Here is a 22,272-nt window from a genome sequence, read left to right as displayed (position 1 = left end):
AGAGCCAAACTTTAATCCTAGCCAAGTGTGCAGGTAAACTGAAACCTAACCTGGTTGAAGATGTCAAAATGATGAGAATGATGAAGGAAAGGCAGAAGAGCTTGATGAAAGCCATGTGCCAGAATACACATATACCGTTGCAGACTTCATGAAGATGATAGCAATGAAGCACCCACTACCCGAGGTAACAATTGATAAGGCATATAATGTCTTTGTTGATCACATTGCAGCCAAGGTACATGAGTTAGTTGATGAAAGAAAGAAGTTGTATAGTAAGTTGCCAGCTAAGCAAGAAGATGTTCTTGAGCCTACTATTTATATTGGGATTGGTTTGAATAAATTTAGTGCTTTATGTGATCTAGGTGCTAGTGTTTCCACTATCACTAAGTCTGTTTATGATAGTCTCAATTTAGTTCCTTATGCTACTACTAAGATTAGATTGAATATGGCCAATTCCACTTTTATTCAAGCAGTAGGAATTAAGCATAATGTGATTATGATACTACTGCGAGTTTTGAGTTTGCCTAACATTTTCATGATACACGTTGGACATTTTTCAAATACATCATATAATTTTAAAAAAATACATGTTTTGAACACTTTTTTGAATACATTGTAACATTTTTCAAATACATGTTGTACTTTTTTAATTGCAGTAATCATTTTCCTAACAACATATCATTTTTTACATTCTATAAACTGTTTTTTTAATTCATGACATTTTTTGGAAACACGTGAATATTTCTTCAAAATGTCACATACATTTTTAATGGAAATAAACATTTTTTAACCTAGAACATTTGTGTAATTGTATAAACATTTTTAAAATGTCACACACACTTTTTTTAATCACGGGGATTTTCCTTTAAAATGTCATGTACATTTTCTAAATTCTATAATGCAAACATTTTTTCATTGTATACAATGTTTTTTAAATGTTATAAACAAAAATTTCAAACTCATGAACACTTTTTGAAATGTAAGATATAGCTATTCGAATGTACAAAAAATTTCAAACTCGTGAACATTTTCCATACATATCATTAACAATTTTCTATATATGTTTGACATTTCAAATGCATGATTAAGACTTCTCATTTTTTATGTAGATCCTTCTTGTAATATATTTAGAATATTAGAAAATATAAATAAATAACCATAAGATAATAGGTACACCATTTGGAACTGATACAAAGTTGCACAAGATTTACATTATTTCTACAATACAGGAACATGAAAAACGCATGAAGGGAACAACACACTTTTTTTGAGGTAGAACATACACGTATTCATGAATCTTATAGGATCTAAAAAGTTCACTACCAATGGGCCTATGAAAACCACTGGAAGAAATAGAAGCATTGTGTTAGTGGATGAAAATTTTCCTACAAAATAGTGTGTAAAGAAATCCTTATGGAATTTTTCTATGAGTCCAAATCCTGCAATGCAAATCTAACAAATTAAACATGAATTTCTTAAAAGATTCAAATTCTCCCCAAAAAAATCCTACGGAAATTGGTTGAATCGAGGAAGCCTAGTGTAAAGGGATCCTTCGAGAAAAATCCTAAAATAATTCTGACATATAAATCAAAGCAAAGAAAGAAAAAAAATCATAAGGATTCCAAGTCATCTTATAAGATGTAAAAGCTTCGGTACAAATGAGTGTTTGAAAACCAGGGAAAATAGAAGACTTGTACTAGTGGATGAACATTTTCCTCGAAATAGAGTGCAAATAAACCCTTATGGAAATTTTCTATGAATTCAAATCACGCGATGGAAATCAAACAAACTACACATGTTCTAAGGACTCAAATCCTCCAATATAAATCCTGCAAAATTGGGTTGAATCAAAGGAGCCTGGCAAAAGGAATCCTGAAAATGTTAGTTCTTTGTTTTGCAGATAGAGAAGAGAGAGAACAAGTGATGAACTTGGGAGGTTGGTGCTTCTTCGTTCTAAGAATAAAATCCCTAGACTAGATAGAACTAACAAACATACAAAATTATCAGGTCATGAGGCATCACAGAGAAAGATATAATATGTAAAAGTGTGGAAGCTTATATATGTCATAACACGACCAATTAGCGAATGGGTTTAACAAAATGGCATAGAGCATTGGAAACATGTTTGAGCATCAGCAGCACTCCCATATATATCTCCTAGGGATTTATCGTCAGGAACCCTTATTGCTTATACTTTTCCCTAGTCTTATTATTATTAAGATAAAATTGTTCTTCAGTTGCCCCTCTTCTGGCGGGCCGAGAAAGGCATGTCATAGTCATTGCCTGCAAACTGGGTGCTCCAAAGCCAGCACATGTTGTCAGTGACATTGGACTGGTTTGGGAGATCATACACTGGGGCGTCTCCAGCGGCGGGTTCTTAAGACATGGGTGCGTCCTTGACGTCGTTTGCTGGGTTTGCCTGTTGAAGTGCCTGGTTCCAGGCTTTGTCTTCCTAGAGCAGTTCCTCTGGTGAAATGCCGTCTACCTGGAGCTGATCCACTAGTTCAAGGCGTTGCTACTCCTGCCCTGTCCCATCTGGTTCGTCTAGAATTTCCACACCTCTTCGCAATCCTAGTCATTGAAAGGCTTAGACTGCACATTCTCTCCAGCGGGGTGGTAGTTTTCTATACCGTCAAGCAGGGCATTACCTGCTAGATCCACCAGATAACCATCACCCATGGCTACAGTAGGCACCTCATTTACTTCATGCGGAGTGATGTCTGCTAGAACTATGTCGGTATTTCCCTAAAGAGGAAGGGAAGATGCAGTATAGCAACGGTAGGTATTTCCCTCAGTGATGAGACCAAGGTTATCGAACTAGTAGGAGAACCTCCTCACACCACATAAACAACATGTGCACACAAATAACAAATACTCGCAACTCGACGTGTTAAAGGGGTTGTCAATCCCTTCCGGGTACGACTGATGTAGACCGAACCCCGTTGGCGAGATCCGGTCTGTTGTTGCGGCCCGACCTTTCACGACACTCCACCTTCAGCAGCAGTAGCCTCTCACCCGTGCACGCGATATGCACGAAAAATAGAGGGTTTGAACCTTACGGCCCAGCACGAGAAAATCAATCTCGATGATGATACTCGCGCGCAAAAACAATTTCTACAAAGAAATCGCAACACAGAGGTTTTCTAAAGATCCCTCTAAAACTTGATACGGGTGTTTACCCCTGAAAACACATCGTGTCTATTTTATCAAATAACCTCCTTTACATTGACCGTACTATGGCTATTTATACTAGTATAGCCGACCCTTTTAACTTGACCGACAAACAATAAAACTAGTGTACGTAAACAAGTCAAACTCTTATCTCTAATTAAACTGCCTTTTACATCTCGGCATATATGATAATCAGAGGTGGACCCCAGCCCGTATCCTTTAATGAAAGCAAATCACGTACTAGCAACCTCCAAGTCTTGCCAGATTGAGGGACCTTCTTTTTACGTGGAAGTGGCAAGAATAAAAACAAATTCCTTTCTTTGATTTTATTGGCTGGGTCAAATAGATCACAGATCCTATACTCCCATGTATGTACGTACGCTCCATTAGCTTTCCAAAATTTGGAGAGTGTTTCTGTTTCCTTGCCAGACCTTGCTTGATCAATGTTGTATGTAGATGTCACGTCTTGATTTACCTCTTCACCTTGCATGTAATTACTCTCCTTTAATACATGCACGTCCAGAGACTTCTCTTCCTTCTCGTTGGCGCAAAGATCAAACAAAACAATGTCCTGTTTTATTTTAATAGAAAATAATTCCTCTAACCCACTGACATGCGGTACTATTTTGCGATCATCAACGCTAACATCAGTTGCGGCCATATCATCCTCTCCTCCTTGAAACGAAACCATCCTCGGTTTCGAATCTATGTCTTCAACAATATTTGTATTTGCAGTTTGAACGATGCTTGGAAAATTTTCAACGACTTCAACCTTCTTCTTCTTTACTTCAGATGCAGCTTGAGCAATGTCCCGCTTCTTGCGATCAGCCATATACTTCTCCAATGTGTACGAATCAAGTGCTATGTATTGTCCTCCACGAACAAAAGAAAATTCGCCAACCGAATGATATGTCAACTGTCTTTTATCTGTCCATGGTTTTCCTAGCAGTATTGAACATGTATGTATGTGCGTAGGAAGCACATCACACATGACCATATCGTCATATCCACATAGAATAAACCGTACCTCAACGCGATGCATGATCTTGACAAACTTGTCCTTCCACCAAAGCTCATACGGTTCTGGATGTTCAATCAATGACAAGTTCAAAGCATCAACCATAGTCTGACTCACCATATTCATACTAGAGTAGCAATTCATCAATGTTGCACAACTCGTCGGCCCGACGCGCACACGCGTAAAGCATTGGTACCAAGACAAGGAACGCAAGGGATCCTTCTCGACCGCCATCATCATTTGCGAGCTACAATCTTTTCTCATGATAAAAAACTTCAATAGTAACTCGAAGAAAAATATTGTGTCGTGAACAGCCTTTGCTCTGAATACCACTTGATGTAGACCGAACCCCGTTGGCGAGATCCGGTCTGTTGTTGCGGCCCGACCTTTCACGACACTCCACCTTCAGCAGCAGTAGCCTCTCACCCGTGCACGCGATATGCACGAAAAATAGAGGGTTTGAACCTTACGGCCCAGCACGAGAAAATCAATCTCGATGATGATACTCACGCGCAAAAACAATTTCTACAAAGAAATCACAACACAGAGGTTTTCTAAAGATTCCTCTAAAACTTGATACGGGTGCTTACCCATGAAAACACATCGTGTCTATTTTATCAAATAACCTCCTTTACATTGACCGTACTATGGCTATTTATACTAGTATAGCCGACCCTTTTAACTTGACCGACAAACAGTAAAACTTGTGTACGTAAACAAGTCAAACTCTTATCTCTAATTAAACTGCCTTTTACATCTCGGCATATATGATAATCTGAGGTGGACCCCAGTCCGTATCCTTTAATGAAAGCAAATCACGTACTAGCAACCTCCAAGTCTTGCCAGATTGAGGGACCTTCTTTTTACGTGGAAGTGGCAAGAATAAAAACAAATTCCTTTCTTTGATTTTATTGGCTGGGTCAAATAGATCACAGATCCTATACTCCCATGTATGTACGTAGGCTCCATTATCTTTCCAAAATTTGGAGAGTGTTTCTGTTTCCTTGCCAGACCTTGCTTGATCAATGTTGCATGTAGATGTCACGTCTTGATTTACCTCTTCACCTTGCATGTAATTACTCTCCTTTAATACATGCACGTCCAGAGACTTCTCTTCCTTCTCGTTGGCGCAAAAATCAAACAAAACAATGTCCTGTTTTATTTTAATAGAAAATAATTCCTCTAACCCACTGACATGCGGTACTATTTTGCGATCATCAACGCTAACATCAGTTCGGCCATATCAACGACGCCTCAAGATAGGGAAATAACGTGAGGTAAAGTGGTAGATAGGATAAATTGCAGCAAGGTATTTTTGTATTTTTGGTTTAATAGATCTAGAAATAAATGCAAGGGAATATAGATCGCAAAGGAAAATATGATAAAAAGAGACCCGGGGGCCGTAGGTTTCACTAGTGGCTTCTCCCGAGAAAAATAGCAAATGGTGGGGAAACAATTACTGTTGGGCAATTGATAGAACTTCAAATAATCATGACGATATCCAGGAAATGATCATTATATAGGCATCACGTCCAAGATTAGTAGACCGACTCCTGCCTGCATCTACTACTATTACTCCACACATCGACCACTATCCAGCATGCATATACTGTATTCAGTTCATGAGAAAATAGAGTAATGCAATAAGAACGATGGCATGATGTAGACGAGATCCATTTATCTATTGCGGAGATATAGATCTCATCTTGTTATCCTTAGTAGCAATGATACATACATGTCGGTTCCCCTTCTGTCACTAGGATCAAGCACCGTAAGACCGTACCCACTACAAAGAACCTCTTCCCATTGCAAGATAAATAGATCAAGTTGGCCAAACAAAAGCCAAATACCGGATAATAAATACGAGACTATTAGCAATCATGCATATAAGAGATCAAAGAAGACTCAAATAACTTTCATGGATAAAAACATAGATCTGATCATACACTCAAAGTTCATCGGATCCCAACAAACACACCACAAAAAGACTTACATCATATGGATCTTCAAGAGACCATTGTATTGATAATCGAGAGAGAGAGAGAGAGAGAGAGAGAGAGAGAGAGAGAGAGAGGAAGCCATCTAGCTACAAACTACGGACCCGTAGGTCTAGAAAGAACTACTCACGCATCATCGGAGAGGTACCAATGGAAGTGGTGAACCCCTCCATGACGGTGTCTAGATTGGATCTGGTGGTTCTAGACTCTGTGGCGGCTGGAATTGATTTTCGCCGACTCCCCTAGGGTTTCTGGAATATTGGGGTATTTATATAGCAAAGAGGCGGTTCAGGGGGCACCCGAGGTTGGCACAACCCACCAGGGCGCGCCTGGGCCTCCTGGCACGCCCTGGTGGGTGCTGCTCCCCTCGAGCCACCCCCAGGTGCTTCCTTGGCCCACTGGATGTCTTCTGGCCCAAAAAAAATCCTCCAGGAGTTTTGTTGCGTTTGAACTCCGTTTGATATTGATTTCCTGTGATGTAAAAAACATGCAGAAAACAGTAACTAGCACTGGACACTATGTCAATAGGTTAGTACCAAAAAATGATATAAAATGACTATAAAATGATTGTAAAACATCCAAGAATGATAATATAATTGCATGGAACAATAAAAATTTATAGATACGTTGGAGACGTATCACGGAGTAACTGTGGCATGCGCCCCGTCCATGGTGTCTTTCGGCAGAGTAACTGTGGTGTCCACCTCGTCCATTTTGTCTTTCTACGGAGTAACTGCAGCTCGCATGTTGTCCTGGTGTCTTTATGCATATCATCGCTCTCCAGGTTGATGACAATCTTGCCTGTTGCTTCAATAAGACTAGTTTTCTCCCTCCTTAGGTTGATGAAAATCAAGTGCTTTGCTCTTTGTAGGCAGCACCTTGCATTTGTATGATAGGTTCTCATTATAGTACCGCGGGCTCTCGTTGTACGACCCCAGATGGACTTGGTACCATGTATTAGAACTGGATGTGGGCTTGCATTGGTCTGAGAAACTGTGCTCCGGCCAAACTCTCTCCACTTATCCCCATGGCTTTCGGGGTAATTGTACCACATAGCAAAGCCAGTTGAACTTTGATGAGTGATATTTTTACGCTCATTTCAACCTTGCCTAAACCGAGTGATTTCATTAAAAGAGAAATATGTGCTTCGATATTGCCACTAATGACTAATGAATGCAAAGGATTCCACAAATCCTCTCTTTGATATATTTTCCACAGGAAATGGGCTAAAAAGGGAAGAAATCACGTGCGAGAAAGGAAATGAAGGGAAATGGAGAAGAAAGAAGTCACCAAGAGGCGTCATAAGGCTGCGAGAGCCAAAGATGACATTCCATGCGACCGCACACGCTCGCATGAGTGTTCATTTGGTGTGGAAACCAAGGCAGGTCATCCACCTAAAGAACTTTTATAAAGGGGACCCCGTCGAAATGTCAACGAAATGAGAGAGAGAGGAGCGTCGAGCACAGCCAGAACCTGTTCATCATCATTGTCATCCACAAACCCTAGCCGCAGCCATTATCATCTCCATAGCCATCTCCACCACCATAGTGCTATCTCATCTAGTTAATACTTGTAATCGTGCATCGTACAAGGCATTGATGTCTGAACTACATCAGTGTTTACCCAAAGAGGAAGGGATGATGCAGTATAGCGATGATAGGTATTTCCCTCAGTGATGAGACCAAGGTTATCGAACCAGTAGGAGAACCTCCTCACACCACGTGAACAACACCTGCACACAAATAACAAATACTCGCAACCCACCGTGTTAAAGAGGTTGTCAATCCCTTTCGGGTACGACGCCTCAAGATAGGCAAATAACCTGAGGTAAAAGTGCTAGATAGGATAAATAGATCGTGGAACAAATAAATTGCAGCAAGGTATTTTTTGTGTTTTTGGTTTAATAGATCTGAAAATAAATGCAAAGGAAAATAGATCGCAAAGGTAAATATGATAAAAAGAGACCCGGGGCCGTAGGTTTCACTAGTGGCTTCTCTCGAGAAAAATAGCAAATGGTGGGAAAACAATTACTGTTGGGAAAGTGATAGAACTTCAAATAATCATGACGATATCCAGGCAATGATCATTATATAGGCATCACGTCCAAGATTAGTAGTCTGACTCCTGCCTACATCTACTACTATTACTCCACACATCGACCGCTATCCAGGATGCATCTAGTGTATTAAGTTCATGGAGAAACAGAGTAATGCAATAAGAAGGATGACATGATGTAGACAAGATCTATCTATGTAGAGATAGACCCCATCGTTTTATCCTTAGTAGCAACAATACATACATGTTGTTTCCCCTTCTGTCACTCGGATCAAGCACCATAAGATCGAACCCACTACAAAGCACCTCTTCCCATTGCGAGATAAATAGATCAAGTTGGCCAAACATAACCCAAATATCGGAGAAGAAATCCGAGGCTATAAGTAATGATGCATATAGGAGATCAAAGAAGGCTCAAATAACTTTCATGGATAAAAACATATATCTGATCATAAACTCAAAGTTCATCGGATCCCAACAAACACACCGCAAAAAGGCTTACATCATATGGATCTCCAAGAGACCATTGTATTGATAATCAAGAGAGAGAGAGAGAGGAAGCCATCTAGCTACTAACTACGGACCCGTAGGTCCACAAAGAACTACTCACGCATCATCAAAGAGGCACCAATGGAAGTGGTGAACCCCTCCGTGATGTGTCTAGATTGGATCTGGTGGTTCTGAACTCTACGACGTTTGGAATTGATTTTTGGCGACTCCCCTAGGGTTTCTGGAATATTGGGGTATTTATAGGGCAAAGAGGCGGTTCAAGGGGCACCCAAGGTGGGCAAAACCCACCAGGGCGAGCCTGGGCCTCCTGGCGCGCCCTGGTGGGTGCTGCCCCCCTCGAGGCTCCCCCAGGTGCTTCCTTGGCCCACTAGATGTCTTTTGGCCCCAAAAAAATCCTCAAGAAGTTTCATTGCATTTGGACCCCGTTTGATATTGATTTCCTGCGATGTAAAAAACATGCAGAAAACAACAACTAGCACTGTGCACTATGTCAATACGTTAGTACCAAAAAATGATATAAAATGACTATAAAATGATTGTAAAATATCCAAGATTGATAATATAGCAGCATGGAACAATCAAAAAATATAGATACGTCGGAGACGTATCAGCATCCCCAAGCTTAATTCCTGCTCGTCCTCGAGTAGGTAAATGATAAAAACAGAATTTTTGATGTGGAATGCTTCCTAACATGTTTATCACATTTCTTTTCTTTATAGCATGGACATATGGACTTTTATATGATTGAAAGCAATAGTCTAGTTTTGACGTGAAGACTTTAATACTCGAGCAACCAACAAGTAACCATGTCTTTCAAAATATCAACACTAAAGCAACCAACAAGCAATCATTGATCCATACATGAAACACACTCGAATATTAGCTACACCCAATGCTCGAATACAATCATAGTGCCCCTTAGTTGGTGCTTTATAAGAGAAGATGGAGACTCAAATTCAAAAATAAAAATTGCATAAGTGAAAGAAAGGCCCTTCGCGGAGGGAAGTAGGGATTTGTAGAGGTGCCAGAGCTCAAAGCTTAAATTGAGAGATAAAAATAATTTTGAGAGGCATACTTTTCCCACCAACGGAAACGACTTAGGGACCCCAACACTTTGCATGCTAGATACATCATAGGCGGTTCCCAAACAGAAAATAAAGTTTATTCCTTTTTCCACCATTACTTTCACTTTCCATGGCTAGCCTAATCCACGGTTGCCCTCCATACCAACACTTTCCAAGGAATTTATTATTTGACAACATAAAGTAAATTCATTTTTCATTTTAGGACTGGGCATCCCTAATATCTTTGCGGTACTATCGTGCAATGACAAGTGAATAAACACTCATCATGAGAATATGACATCTAGCATGGAAAATATTGGTCACCCTTCACCTCCTCGCGAGCGGTAGAGCACACAAAAGAGAATTTTGTTCTGAAAATTAGAGATGGCACATGTAAATTTGCTGGCATGAGAATACCGCATATAGATAGGTATAGTGGACTCATAAGGAAAAAGTGGTTTAAAGGGTTTTGGATGCACAAGTAGTGATCATACTTAGTGCAAAATGAAGGCTAGCAAAAAGATTGAGAAGCGACCAACCAAAAAGAGAAAAATCTCATACCCAAGCATTAAGCGTAACTAACACTGAATAATGCACCATAAGTAGGATATAAATTTCATTGCATAACTATTTACTTTTGTGCTTGCATAGGGAATCACAAACCTTAACATCAATATTCTTACTAAAGCACAATTACTCATCAACATGACTCACATATCATATCATCATATCTCAAAACCATTACTAAGAATCAAGTTTACTTTGTCCAATGATCTTCATGAAAGTTTTTATTATATCCTCCTTGGATATCTATCACTTTGGGACTATTTTCATATGTTGCTTTTGATAAGCTCAAACAAATATAAGTGAAGATCACGAGCATAATTTTTTCTTTCTCTCAAAATAATCTAAGTGAAACAAGAGAGAATTTCTAAAAATTTTACTAACTCCCAAATAAATCAAAGTGAAGCATGAGAGCATTTCTTCAAAAATAACAAAGCATACCATGCTCAAAAAGATATAAGTGAAGCACTAGAGCAAATCCATGGCTCTCAAAATTTAAGTGAAGCATAGGAGCAAGCATAGCACAATTTTTTGCTCTCTCAAAAGGGTGTGTCCATTAAGTATTCAACACTTAAAACAGAAAGCGAAACAAGCAAAGACTCATATCATACAAGACGCTCCAAGCAAAATTCATAGTAGGTGACGAATACAAATATAGCTTCAAGTAAAATACCGATGGTTGTTAGAGGAAAGCGGGGATGCCACTCGGGGGCATCCCCCAAGCTTAGTTGCTTGCTACTTCTTTGAATATTATCTTGGGGTGCCTCGGGCATCCCCAAGCTTTTGCTAATCCTTATTCCTTCATACATCGTAAGATCACCCAAAACTTGAAAACTTTAATCACACAAACCTCAACAAAACCTTCGTGAGATCCGTTAGTATAAGACAACAAGCCACTACTATAAGTACTATTCAAAACCTATTCTTATCTTGTTTCATTATATCTACCGTATACCAACTTTTCTATGGCAAAAACTCATCAAAGAAAACCGTAGAATTATCAAAACAAGCACACAACGCAAAGAAAACAGAATCTATCAAAAACAGAATAGTCTGTAGCAATCTGAATATTTCAAATACTTCTGTAACTCCAAGAATTCTGAAATAAATTGGTGGACGTGAGAAATTTGTCTATTAATCTTCTGCAAAAGGAATCAACTCAAAAGCACTCTTCTGTTAAAAATGACAAAAATAAACTCATGAGTGCAAAAGTTTCTATTTTTGAGCAAGATCAAATCAACTTTCACCCAAATCTTACCAAGGGCCTTGCTTGGCACAAACACTTATTAAAACACAAAAAACACAATCATAACAGTATCATAATTGTTTTAACACACAAGAACAGAAAAAAGCAAAAATAAAATTTATTCATTGGGTTGCCTCCCAACAAGCGCTATCGTTTTACGCCCCTAGCTAGGCATAACGCGTAGGATCTAAGTTTTGTCATCTTTGGTTCTAGATCCATAAGATGCCCTCATGATTGATTCATATGGTGGAATAATTCTTGCTCTAGTGAAGTGTTACATTCCCTTCCTCAGTGGAAATTGAAATTTAATATTGCCTTCTTTCATATCAATCACGACACCAATAGTACGCAGAAACGGTCTACCAAGAATAATTGGACAAGACGTATTGCAATTAATATCAAGAATAATAAAATCTATGGGCACATAATTCTTATTTGCAAGAATAAGAACATCATTAATTATTCCCATAGGCTTTTTAATAGTAGAATCCGCCAAGTGCAAATTTAAAGAGCATTCTTCAATATTGGTCAGACCAAGCACATCACATAAAGATTTTGGAATTGTAGAAACACTAGCACCCAAGTCACACAACGCAAGACACTCATAATTTTTAATCTTGACTTTGATAGTAGGTTCCCACTCATCATGCAATTTTCTAGGAATTGAAACTTCTAATTCCAACTTTTCTTCAAAAGCTTTCATCATGGCATCAACAATATGTTTAGTAAAAGCTTTATTTTGTTCATAAGCATGGGCTGAACTTATCATGGATTGCAACAAAGAAATACAATCAACAAAAGAGCAACTATCATACTTAAAGTATTTGTAATCCAAAATAGTGGGCACATCACTAGTTAAAGTCTTGACCTCTTCAAACCCACTTTTATCAAAATTTTCAACAAGATCTTCACCCTCCGAAACATAGAGACGCCTTCTAACTAAAGTTGACTCTTATCCAGTCCCTTTTTCACCAACCTTAATTTTACTAAAAAAAGAACCAATAGAAGAAACACTAATCATTTTAAGATCTTCATCACTTTTATGATAGTAATCACTAGAAAATGCTCTTTCTAAAAATTCTGTTTTTAGCTCTAAGAATAGCGGTTCTTTTCTTACTTTCATCCATAGAAACATAAAAAGCTTTATTTGGTTCTTCAACTTTAGGAACAAACATTTTCATCTTGAGAGTTTCTAGATCATGAGAAATTCTATCAATTTTTCTAGACAAATCATCAATTTTGTTCAACTTTTCTTCTATCGAAGTGTTGAAAGCTTTTTGCGTATTGATAAATTCTTTAATATTGCTCTCAAGATCAGAGGTGTTTATATTATTATTATATGTCGGATTACCATAGGAATTACCATAGTTATTAGAGGAATTACTAGGAAAAGGCCTAGGATTAGAATTACCTCTATAAGCATTGTTATTGAAATTGTTTCGCGAGACAAAAATTCACATCTATGGCATCACTATTTTGCTCAATCAAAGTAGACAAAGGCACATCATTAAAATCAATAGGAGCACTTTTATTAGCAACCAACTTCATAAGGGCATCAACTTTTTCACTCAAAGAATTTATTTGTTCTACCGAATTGACTTTTTTTACTAGTAGGAGCTCTTTCGGTATGCCATTGCGAGTAATTTGCCATAATATTGCCTAGCAATTTAGTAGCTTAACTCAAAGTACTTTCCATAAAAGTACCCCCGCAGCGGAATCTAAAAGATTATGAGAAACAAAATTCAATCCCCCATAAAAGTTTAGTATGATCATCCAAAGATTTAATCCATGAGTTGGGCAATTCCTTAGCATCAATTTCATCCTTCCCCACGATTGTGCAACATGCTGATGTCCAAGTTGCTTGAAATTCATGATCTGGGTTCTAAGGGAAATAATTTTTGCAGGAGGAAAATACTTAGTAATGAAAGCATCCTTGCACTTGTTCCAAGAATTGATACTATTGCGAGGCAAATAAGAAAACCAAATTTTTGCACGATCTCTCAAAGAAAATAGAAATAATTTCAACTTCACAACATCATTGTACACATATTTTTTCTTTTGCATATCGCATAATTCCACGAATGTGTTAAGATGGGACGCGACATCCTCGTTAGGAGTACTGGCAAATTGATCTTTTATGACAAGATTCAACAAAGTAGTATTAATATCACAAGACTCTGCACTAGTCGCGGGAGGAGCAATCAGAGTGCTAATAAACTCATTGTTGTTGGTATTTGAGAAATCACACAACTTCGTGTTCTCTTGAGTCATTATGACTTCACAACAAGATTGCACTCAAAAATAGATCTGACGAGAAAACAACGAACAAAACAGAGGGCGAATAAAGTGGCAAAATTTTGTGAAGTGGGGGAGAGGAAAATGAGAGGCAAATGGCAAATAATGTAAATTGCGAGGAGATGAGATTTGTGATTAGGAACCTGATTGATGTTGAAGATCCTCCCCGACAACGGCGCTGGAAATTCCTTTTGATGTCTGCTAGAACTACGTCGGTATTTCCCCATAGAGGAAGGGATGATGCATTATAGCGATGGTAGGTATTTCCCTCAGTGATGAGCCCAAGTTTATCAAATTAGTAGGAGAACCTCCTCACACCACGTAAACAACACCTGCACACAAATAACAAATACTCGGAACTCGACGTGTTAAAGGGGTTGTCAATCCCTTTCGGGTACGGCGCCTCAAGATAGGCAAATAACATGAGGTAAAAGTGCTAGATAGGATAAATAGATCGCGGAACAAATAAATTGTAGCAAGGTATTTTTGTGTTTTTGGTTTAGTAGATCTAAAAATAAATGCAAAGGAAAATAGATCGCAAAGGCAAATATGATGAAAAGAGACCCGGGGGCCGTAGGTTTCACTAGTGGCTTCTCTCGAGAAAAATAGCAAATAGTGGGAAAACAATTATTGTTGGGAAATTGATAAAACTTCAAATAATCGTGACGATATCCAGACAATGATCATTATATAGGCATCACGTCCAAGATTAGTAGACCGACTCCTTCCTGCATCTACTACTATTACTCCAGACATCGAGCGCTATCCACCATGCATCTAGTGTATTAAGTTCATGGAGAAATAGAGTAATGCAATAAGAACGATGACATGATGTAGACAAGATCTATCAATGTAGAGATAGACCCCATCGTTCTATCCTTAGTAGCAACGATACATACGTGTCGTATCCCCTTCTGTCACTGGGATCAAGCACCGTAAGATCGAACCCACTACAAAGCACCTCTTCCCATCGTGAGATAAATAGATCAAGTTGGCCAAACAAAACCCAAATATGGGAGAAGAAATACGAGGCTATAAGCAATCATGCCTATAAGAGATCAAAAAATGATATAAAATGACTATACAATGATTGTAAAACATCCAAGAATGATAATATAGCAGCATGGAACAATCAAAAATTATAGATACGTTGGAGACGTATTAGGCATCCATTGTATGACATATTACAATCAATCAATCCCAAGATGTGTTCTTTAATGTTTTCTTCTTGCAGTTTGATCTCCATGTGTGAGTAGTTCATTAAGGTATGGGGTGAGGCATGAGCCTTGCAACCCCAGGTATTTGGTGAAGGGATCAATGGAAGTCTTTGACACAACGCCTCCTATGTGTGAAATAATTTTTTTCGTGAAGTATCTCTTGTCTTGTCCGCGATCTTCATCCCTGCAGGTACCTAGGATCATGGAGATTGAGCACCGGTGAGGCTAGGAGCAAGGGGACCGTGAAGTGTTATACCGAACACCAGTGATAGTAATGTTTAGTAGGGTAACATGGATCACATCCTTGGGGATTCATGAGGTGTAGTCATTAAACGCCTAATGCTTTTGTCTGATATTATTATCTTACCTATCGGGGCAACCCCACGAGACGGATAGGGCCTTTCGTAGGACAACTGATTCTTGATGCAGGACTCGTGTTGGTCAATATGTGATACGTCTCCAACGTATCTATAATTTTTGACTGTTCCATGCTATTATATTACCCCTTTTGGATGTTTATGGGCTTTATTTTACACATTTATATCATTTTTGGGATTAACCTACTAACCGGAGGCCCAACCCGTATTGATGTTTTTTGCCTATTTCAGTATTTTAAAGAAAAGGAATATCAAGCAGAGTCCAAACCGAATGAAACCTTCGGGAGCGTGATTTTTGGAACGAACATGATCCAGAGGACTTGGAGTGCAAGTCAAGAAGCAATCGAGGCGGCCAGGACATAGAAGGGCGCACCCACGCCTCTTGGGCGTGCCCCTGTCTCCTGTGCCCCTCGAGCGGCCACCGACATACTTCTTCCTCCTATATATACCTACGTACCCCGAAAACATCTAGGGAGCCAACGAAAAACAATTTCCACCGCCATAACCTTCTGTATCCGCGAGATCCCATCTTGGAGCCTTCGTCGGCACTCCGCTGGAGGGGGAATCGACCACGAAGGGCTTGTACATCAATACCATAGCCCTTCCGATGAGTTGTGAGTAGTTTACAACAGACCTTCGGGTCCAAAGTTATTATCTATATGGCTTCTTCTCTCTTTTTGGATCTCAATACCATGTTCTCCCCCTCTCTTGTGGAGATCTATTCGATGTAAACTCTTTTTGCGGTGTGTTTGTCGAGATCCGATGAATTGTGGGTTTATGATCAAGCTTATCTATGAGAAATATTTGAATCTCCTCTGAATTATTTTATGTATGATTGAGTTATCTTTGCAAGTCTCTTCGAATTATCAGTTTGGTTTGGCCTACTAGATTGATCTTTCTTGCCATGGGAGAAGTACTTAGCTTTGGGTTCAATCTTGCGGTGTCCTTACCCAGTGACAGAAAGGGTTGCAAGGCACATATTATATTGTTGCCATCGAGGATAAAAAGATGGGATTTATATCATATTGCTTGAGTTTACCCCTCTACATCATGTCATCTTTCTTAATGCGTTACTCTGTTCTTATGAACTTAATACTCTAGATGCATGCTGGATAGCGATCGATGTGTGGAGTAATAGTAGTAGATGCAGGCAGGAGTCGGTCTACTTGTCGCGGACGTGATGCCTATATACATGATCATGCCTAGATAATCTCATAATTATTCGCTTTTCTATCAATTGCTCGACAGTAATTTGTTCACCCACCGTAATACTTATGCTATCTTGAGAGAAGCCACTAGCGAAACCTATGGCCCCCGGGTCTATCTTTTATCATATAAGCTTTCAATCTACTTTTGTTTGCATATTTACTTTTCGCATCCATATTATAAAATACCAAAAATATATTTATCTTATCATACTATCCCTATCAGATCTCACTTTCGCAATTGGCCGTGAAGGGATTGACAACCCCTTTATTGCGTTGGTTGCGAGTGTCGTGGTTCTAAGTCTGACAGTAGAATGGGGGTAGGTATGGAGAGGCAAGATCCTAGCTATGGAGTAGTTGTACACATGAGTGTTTAGCGAGTTCAGGCCCTTCTCGGAGGAAGTAACAGCCCTACGTCTCGGAGCCCGGAGGCGGTCGACTGATCTCTGTGTATATGAGTTACAGGGGTGCGAACCCTTCTACCAGTGGAGGGGGGTGGCTTATATAGGGGACGCCAAGACCCCAGCCAGCCCACGTTAGCAGAGGGTTAAAGTACATTAAGGTTTGGCGTTACTGGTAACGCCCTACATAAAGTGCCATCATGACCATTAAGACTACTTAATTACAGACCGTTTGGATGCAGAGTAGATCCTGAACTTCTGATGGTCGAGTGAGTCTTCATGGTCGAGTGTCTTCCAGCCGGTCGAGTGGAGCCTCTCTTGGTCAACTGGAAGGTAGCTTCGTCTAAGGATGACCTTGGGCATGGTATCCTGGATAGATCCATGACCTTACCCTAGGTACATAACATCATCATTAGCCCCCGAATGGATCGAGGTTCGAGTGAGGAAGGAGTTGATGATTTTCTCCGACTCATTTTCTACGTTTTGTTTGTGTCGTATCTTGGATCGGCGATCTTCCTTTCGACGTTGGCGTCAACTTTTACTTCAGTCGGCTTGATCCATTCTTATCTTCTGTCGAGTGAACTTTTGAACTTTGGTGAACTTCCGAGCGACGGATCGCGGGAAGGATATCGTCTGACAGATTGATCTGTTGTTAGCGGATTTTGCAGGATCTGAAATTTGGGAAGCGCGCGAAGCGGGGCGATCTGTGGCAATCAGGCGGGATAAGGCATGGACGCCTCGATTTCTGTGCCGCCTTTTTCGCCACGTATCGTGTGTGCGCGACTGTTTCGGGATGTGACAGGTCTGCTCGGACCCACTCGTCAGCCACTCGGAAGCGCCCTTATATAAAGCGTCGGGGAAGAGTTTTTGAACAGTGCCTCCCCATTCTCCTCTCTTCCCTCTTTGCCTCCGCCCACAGCACCTGCTCCCACCTCCGCCTTATCCACCTCTCGAGCGCTTCGCCGGCGATAATGGTGAAGGAGAAGACGGCGGCTCTAGAGCGCGCGAAGAAGGCGACGGCGACGGGGCAAGCGAAGGGGAGACCATCTAGTCGGGGCGGATCTTCGTCGAGGTCCCGCCTGCCGAAGGGTTGGGTCCAAGGGGATTGGATCTGCTCGACCATCACTGAGAAGGACCTCAACGACCTGGCCAATGAGGGACTGACCCCCCACGGGTTAGCGAGGCTCCCGGGGTCCGAGTGTCAACCGCAGCCGCAGGAGGGTGAGTGCGTTCTCTTAGCCACTCACATAGATCGTGGTTTCTCTCTGCTGCCGAGTGTTTTCTTCCGAGGGTTTCTGAATTTCTTTGGGGCGCAACTCCATCATTTCAATCCCAATTCCATCGCCTATCTTGCTGCCTTTGTGTCCATGTGCGAGAACTTCCTGGGTTGTCGACCGCACTGGGGTCTCTTCAAGTACATATTCACCTGTCGCTCGCAGACAGTGAAAAAGGCGAGTCCGGACGATGAGAGGACCAAGGTCATTCAGATGTGTGGGGGTCTTGGGATTCAGTTGAGGAACAAGAGCACTTTCCCGACCATGACCCTTCCTGAGTCGGTCAGAGGGTGGCAGTCGACTTGGTTCTACTACCAAAACGAGTCGACGCCGGGGCAGTCGACCGGTCTCCCTCCGTTCTCCATGGACCGAGTGGACAAACCGTCTTCTCTGAAGGTGCTCCCTGAGAAGAAAGCCGAGGTAAAAATGTTGATGGAGCGCGTGGTCCAACTCGTTCGGGACGGAGTGACGGGCATGGATCTTCTCGAAGTCTTCCTTAGGTGGCGCATCCAACCGCTTTAGTTCCGAGGCCACCTGATGTGGTTGTACTGTGGTACCGAAGACACCACTCGGGTCCATCCAGAAGCAGTCGATGATGCCACGCTGGAGAGGTGGGTGGCCACCATCACAGGGAACAAGGACAACCCTCGAGGGGCTAGGAGGATCCCGCCACTCGACTGTACTTATACGCCGGACACGGTATGACCACTTATCTCCGATTGTGATCTTGCTTTATCCATTCTGCTTTGCTGCAAATTGGTCGATTGATCTTTCTTTTGCTTTGTTATCTGACAGGCCACCACTCAGTTATACTCGATGCCCAATGGGGCGCAGACGCCGACTGAGGAGGGGGAAGGAAGTGGGGGCGAAAGCCCGGAGGAGTGGGATTCGAATGCTGACGATGACAACGAGGGTGACGATTCTGGTGAGGAGGAAGATGAGGAGGAGGAGGAGGAAGTTGTGCCTCCTCGCTCGGAGAGATGCTCGAAGCTTGTCCATGACCCCGCGACTGAGCGCGGTAAGGGGGTGGCGACCGCTACCCAGTCGACCAAGCGCCCTCGGACGGCTTCTCCGGCGCCGACTGAGAAGGCTCCGAAGCAATCTCGAGTGGCACCGTCGAAACCTGCGAAGGTCTTGCCGAAGATGAAGATGGTGATCCCCACAATCTCAGGGTAATGGTAGTTTTGAGTTTTCCCCGTTTCATGAACCTGTTTTTGGTCGACTCATGGGTCAATCGACTGACTTTTGGAACTGCAGCGCTACTACTTCCGACACTTCGGCGAGGGCCGAAGACCACGAGATGGAGGATGCCGCAACCTCGAAGCCTGGTATGACTCTTGTGATGTCATTTTCAGTCGACTGACTCATTGTCCCTAATTTTGATTCTTTCTGCAGTTTCATCTAACATTGTTATTCACCTTCCTGATGACGACGACGAAGAACTACCACGGCCGAGGAGGAGCAAGAAAACGTCTGCTGGCAAGGCGACTCAGGATGTGCCGGCACCCGAGACGTTGGTCGCGGAGGGAGACAATGTCGCTCGACCCACCATAACTTTCGCAGTGCTGTTGACGAGTGCTCGCCCTTCGTTGTCGAGTGCAGCTCAACCCTCGCTTTTCTCCACCTACCCCGTTCCAGAAGACCAAGCTAGCGCTGCTAGAGAAGCAATACGCCAAGCGGGGGTCATGATGGAGCAAGTGAAGGCAATACGAGAAGCTAGCCAGGCAGCCTATGACGCCAGTTCGGCTCTTCAAAGTAATGTTCAGGTCAGTCGGTCACTGCCTGTTCTGTTAGGATATGATATCTGCAAACTCTTCTTTCTGCAATTCTTAGAGTTTGTCCTACACCCACTGGGTGTGTCGATTGAAATTCCGGATGAGTGGGGGCACGCTGAGTGCACCCACTGGGTGTAGTCCCCAAGGCTATGGTCGACTGCTGGCAGTCGACCATACGCTTTATGTCTTAAGTTTTTTCTTACTCGTCTAGGTCGAATAGATTCATAGACCGGTGGGGGCACGCTGAGTGCACCCACTGGGTGTAGTCCCCGAGACTGTGGTCGACTGCGGGCAGTTGACTATAGTCTGAAGAACATCTCCCGTTCTTTTTTGTTGGTCGACTGGTCAACTCTAACCGATGAAACTAGTGGGGGCACGCTGAGTGCACCCACTGGGTGTAGTCCCCGAGACTATGGTCTAATGTTTGCATTCGGCCGTAGTCTTAGAAACGTTATGATTTTTCCTTACTCACTCGGAAGTGAATCGTCTTTGACATTTGTCGATTGGTTCTTCGTAGAAATCCTGTGACCTTGCGGCTCGTTATACTGAGTTGGAGAACAAACACATTCAGCTTGAGCTCGATCTAAAACTGGCCCAAGAGAACTTGACGAAGGCGAAGGAGGAAGATAAAGGTATGCTTGGTGAGGCCTTTGACGATTGCCTTTGCCTCTCACTTGCTTCCCAATTTAATCTTCACTATAACTTTGCAGACAAAGTGAGGGATGCCCTGAAGAAACAAGAGCTTGACTTGGCTGAGATGCAAAAAACTGCTTTAGAGAAGACCAGGCTTGCTGATGAGAAGCTGGCTTCAGTGACCAAGCTTGAAGAAGAAAACACCAATCTGAAAGCTGCTCTTGATGCTGCCAACCAGGAGGTCAGTCGACTGAAAAGCGACAAGACCACCCTGAATGACAAGGCCGGTGAATTGAAGAGAAAGAAGAATGATCTAGAGGCTTATCTGGGTGGACTCGCTAAGAAGTTGTTCCTCATGCTTGAAGGTAACCCTTTGTATCAACCAAACCAATTATTTTAATTGTAACCTCCGACTGTTTGTCTTGACTTGGTGGTTGTGATTGCAGAATTCTGTCAGAACTTTGAAGAGGAGACTGGTCGACTGGAAGTAAACCTGGACCCCATCAACTCTCCTATGAAAGATGAAGTCACCATGAACGTGCTCTGGCTTGAATCTCGTGTTGCTGCTGTCATCGATTATCTTGCAAGGCTGAAGGTCGCAACTTCTTGCATCGACACAACACTCTGGCCAAGAGAGACGCTCCAGAACGACCTCGAGTCTCTGATGACTCGACTGAACGAGGTCCCAAGTCGAGTGCAGGAGTGGAAGAAGTCTTCGGCCAGGTGCGGTGCGGATGTTGCTCTGTCTCTGGTCTGCGTTCACTGCAAGGATGCACGAGAGAACAAGCTGGTGGCCCTTAGGGTGGCTAACACCAAGAAGCACGACTTCAGATCCTTCATGGAGACCTTCATTGCCGTTGCCACTCGGATTGCAGATGGAATTGATCTGGACGAGTTCGTGGCACCTTCCAGCCCTCCACAGGAGGGGTAAAAAACTTCTGAGCTTGATACTTTAAATTTGCCTCGGTATGCCGAGTGAGTTTTGTAACCGACAAACCTTAACAGGCCTAGCGCCTGAGCACATTCGATTCTGTTAGGTGTTATCAGAACTTGGATTCGTTGTTGAATATGTTTGCATTTGGTTTGAGGTGTCTTTTGCAGGTTAAAGCGAAGCGCTTATTGCAATCGACTTCTTCCCCAACACACTTAGGCGAGCACTGGGCTGCAGCTAAGGCCCCGAGTGAGAGGTTTGCTCTCCACTCGGTAGGATTTTCACATACTTAGGCGAGCACTGGGCTGCAGCTAAGCCTCCGAGTGGGAGGTCTGCTCTCCACTCGGTAGGATTTCAGATACTTAGGTGAGCACTGGGCTGCAGCTAAGCCCCCGAGTGGGAGGTTTGCTCTCCACTCGGTAGGATTTCAGATACTTAGGCGAGCACTGAGCTGCAGCTAAGCCCCCGAGTGGGAGGTCTGCTCTCCACTCGGTAGGATTTCAGATACTTAGGCGAGCACTGGGCTGCAGCTAAGCCCC

At 42.1% G+C, this 22,272-nt stretch overlaps 1 pseudogene; it reads right to left on the bottom strand.

Annotated features, from left to right (window-relative positions):
- Nucleotides 1-2,181: 2,181 nt before the first annotated feature.
- Nucleotides 2,182-22,272, bottom strand: part of LOC119339118 — a 35,257-nt pseudogene continuing 15,166 nt past the window's right edge.

The sequence above is a fragment of the Triticum dicoccoides genome, chromosome 7B, assembly GCF_002162155.2.
Source record: "Triticum dicoccoides isolate Atlit2015 ecotype Zavitan chromosome 7B, WEW_v2.0, whole genome shotgun sequence".
NCBI lineage: Eukaryota > Viridiplantae > Streptophyta > Magnoliopsida > Poales > Poaceae > Triticum > Triticum dicoccoides.
This window is presented reverse-complemented; position numbering and strand designations above follow the sequence as displayed.